The sequence below is a fragment of the Megascapheus bottae genome, chromosome 7 (assembly GCF_031878675.1).
Source record: "Megascapheus bottae isolate mThoBot1 chromosome 7, mThoBot2.hap1, whole genome shotgun sequence".
NCBI classification, from domain to species: Eukaryota; Metazoa; Chordata; class Mammalia; order Rodentia; family Geomyidae; genus Megascapheus; species Megascapheus bottae.
In genome coordinates this window covers 21799979-21803632 of record NC_143515.1, presented here as the reverse complement: position 1 = coordinate 21803632, position 3654 = coordinate 21799979, and the positions used below count along the sequence as shown (strand labels likewise).

Below are 3654 nucleotides of genomic sequence, written 5' to 3'. Positions count from 1 at the left end.
CTGACTCCTCCACAGGGGTGAGCAGACCATGAAGAAATACTCAGGGCAGCGTGCTGTGTTCTGGGCATATGCAAATGCATGGGCTGGGCGGGACTGGGCACAGCTGCAGGGCAGGCTCACTTCAGTAATTCAGCACAGCCAGGTGTTCATGATTATCACAGAATACATCAGTTTTCTGCAGGCAGTGTTCTTCTCCCAGAGGCCATTTCATTAGAGTAATTTAGCACAGCAGGTGTTCATGCATGTATACAGTAGGAGGCAGCAAGGGACCTGAGTGTTCTGCAGTTAGTTGTCTCCTCCAGAGGCCATGTCATCACAGCAGATGCTTGGAGTCTATACATGTAGTGCATTACACATAAACATCGGATGGAGTAACTTATCTAATAGTGTTGTATAATGCAGGAACACATCCCAGTTTGTAGGGAACACACAGAATAGTCTTAGTGGATGAGATATTAGATTTTGAACTTGCTTTCAGTAAGTTCTTTATGTTTATTTTTGTGTTTTTGTGCTCACACTGGGGCTTGATATTTATGGCCTGAGCCTGGTCTCTAAGCTTATTTACCATGTGTGGTGCTCTCCCAACACTTCCTCAAATACTTCTTCTGTGAAAACACACACTTTGTTTTCTTACAAAGTGTTAATGAATTGAAAATAGTCTTTTTGTTTAAAAGTAAATGATAAATATTGGAAGAGAAACAGTATAACCATTCCAATTGACTAACAGATCTATCATCTTTCCCTGGTGTAGGTATTTTTCCTGTCCTGCATTAAATGGGCTACAAAGATTTTTTTTCTTATTTTCAATTTAATCAATTAGTTTAGTGAAAGCATATTTAAAATAATCTGTGTGGTGTTGTTTTCTGTAGCATAGTAGCTAGTGTGACTTATGCTGTTTTGGCTTTCCCTAAATAACACTCTAGGAGCTATGAATGGTGAAATAAATTTTACCTAAAATACATAGATACAGTCAAAATGGTGCCAGTAGGAGAAGTCTGAGCTCCACAACCCATGCAACATTTGTATGGAGTTAAGAGTATTTATGGAATCCAAATACACTGCTTGATTTTAATGTATCCTTAGGCCATTCAGGAGACCGAGATTCTCCCAAAGTACATGGAACTCTTAGTGACTGAGACTCAAACGGACAGAAAAGATGTATGCAACTATTTTCTTCAACATTTTCCAGACATATGACAATTGTTTCCTGTAGAAAAATTATTACAAATGGAATATACCAGTACCTTTCAAGCTAGTGTTTTTAGCTAAATAAATGGGTGTAAATAATTTTATGGTGAAAAAGAACTCTGCTATCTATTATGTTTTCCTTCAATGTGTATAATTATAAAATAAATAATTCGAATATTTTTTTGTTTCCATGATCACCTGACCTAAATTAGACAGGCTATGAGTAGGGCTTTCACTTCCTTATTTTTGTTGTAAGAAGCTGATGTTGGCATATGTTTTCTCTAGTGAAAACGGGTATTGTTTTATATATCAATAAGGGATTTGATGATTTGGGTTTTTTTTTTTTGCCAGTCCTGGGCTTGATCTCAGGGCCTGAGCACTGTCCTTGGACTTTCTCAAGGCTAGAGCTCTACCACTTGAGCCTCAACACCACTTCCGGCTTTTTTCTATATGTGGTACCAAGGAATCGAACCCGGGTCTTCACGCATGCTAGGCAACCACTTTAACCACTAGGCCAAACTCCTGGCCTGATGATTTGGGTTTTTAAGATGACATTAGATGCAATAATTTTATTTATCAAAAAAAGTAACTTACTTGGATTAGCTAGCATCTTTCTGCTTGTCAAATGAGCCCTGTATAATGCTTTAACAGACTCCTTCCATGTTATGATTTGTGTGCTCTATTAAATTACAAGAGATTTTGCCATGTATGTTTTGCTGCAGGCAGAGAGGTAGAGTAAAGAGATTTCTACCCATCTGCTTCTTCCAAAATCTTCACGAGGTCTTCCAAGATGAATCTGAGAAGCTGTGTCAGTAGGTGGAGGCAGCAGGAGGAGCAGCTGGGGCAGCCCAGACTCTCACTTCTGCTTCCCTGGGAGGTTTTTGTGATGACTTGTATCACTGTGGGTGCTAAGTTGCTATACTGCTGGAATTGTAAGTGGTCGCATCTTCAGGCTGCAGGCTGCTGATGGTGAGCGTGAACTCTGTCCCAGATCCACTGCCACTGAACCTGGACGGGACCCACGAGTACAAGTGGAAGCACCATATATCAGGCGCTTAGGAGCTTTCCCTGGTGTCTGCTGATACCAGTTTAAGTTATTGCTAATGTCCTGACTGGCCTTGCAATTGATGGTGACTCTGTCTCCTGGAGATGCAGACAGGGAGGATGGAGACTGGGTCATCTGGATGTCACATCTGGAACCTAGCATTGAAAGCATAAAGAAACAATTATCCTCCTTGCTAACCATGTTACAAGAGGTCTTCCTGAAGTTCCAGACAGCCCTGGATGTCCTAGGTCAATTTAATGCCCAGCAATGACCTTCCTTACCTGGGAGGCAGAGCAGCAGGAGCCCCAGGAGCTGAGCAGGGGTCCTCATGTCCATGCTGGATGCTGACTGGACTGACTGCTGCCCAAGGTGTGGGCAGACTCTGAAGAAGTGCTCAGGACAGTGGGCTGAGTTCTGGGCACATGCAAATGAGCAGGGGCTGGGCAGGGCTGGGCACAGCTGCAGGCTTGGCTATGCTCAGTGAGTCATCACAGGCCTTGTGTCCACAGGTGTCCACACCAGAGGAGAGACACATACATTGGCCTGAAGAAAATGGAGACCATTGGATAGGAGAAGAAATGCTTTAAGACTGCTTCACAAATGTCTGGTGTACAGAATCAACTCATGTAATGGGTATTTCATAAATACATTGAAACACATTGTTGTTCCTTCTTAGATCTTTTATTCACTCATAAATTCTTACTGGAAGAAAACTTTACCTTCTGCACTTCTAATCAAGTGCTTTCAAATTGAAAACTGTTATCTTTCTTCCTTTCTTTTTTCTTTCTCACTCTTTCTTTCCTTTTTTTTCTATCACGTAACCTCTTCCACTCTCTCATTCTTTGTTTCTACTTCCTTCCTTCTTTATTTCTTTCTTTCATTTTAGTTTGGGTTTTTCTTGGGTTTGAACTGAGGTCTGGGTGCTATTGGTTTTTTCACTCAAGACGAATTCCCTGCCAAATGAGCCATTCTTTCATTTCTGGCTTTTTGGTCATTAAATATAAGAGTCTCATGCTGTGTCTTGTACAGGCTGTCTTTGAACACCTATTCTCATGCCTCACACTCCTGAGTAGGTAGGTTCACAGGTACTAGCCATCAGCATATCACTAAAATTTAAATCTGTCATTTCTCTGTGGTGTGTGTGTGTGTGTGTGTGTGTGTGTGTGTGTGTGTGTGTGTGTGTGTGTGTGTTTCAATAGCACAGAAGACAGAAGTAGTGGACTTTCTGATTGAATTACCCCAGTGAATGACACCATCTCCCTGGTGATATCATAGGCCACCATTCTAGAATTTGAGTTTCTATTCCACAGTGGTTAGGGAACCATGTTCATTGTCCTGGTCTACATAGAATCCAGGCTACATTTTCCTATTTCTTCAAATTGTGCTTATTGGGTAGTTGTGCTTGGTTCCCGGACATCTTC

The 3654-nt window shown here is 41.5% G+C and overlaps 1 pseudogene; it reads right to left on the bottom strand.

The window, feature by feature from the left end:
* Positions 1–2096: 2096 nt before the first annotated feature.
* On the bottom strand, positions 2097–2569 carry LOC150060410 (immunoglobulin kappa variable 1-17 pseudogene; annotated as a pseudogene).
* Between the last annotated feature and the right edge of the window lie 1085 nt (positions 2570–3654).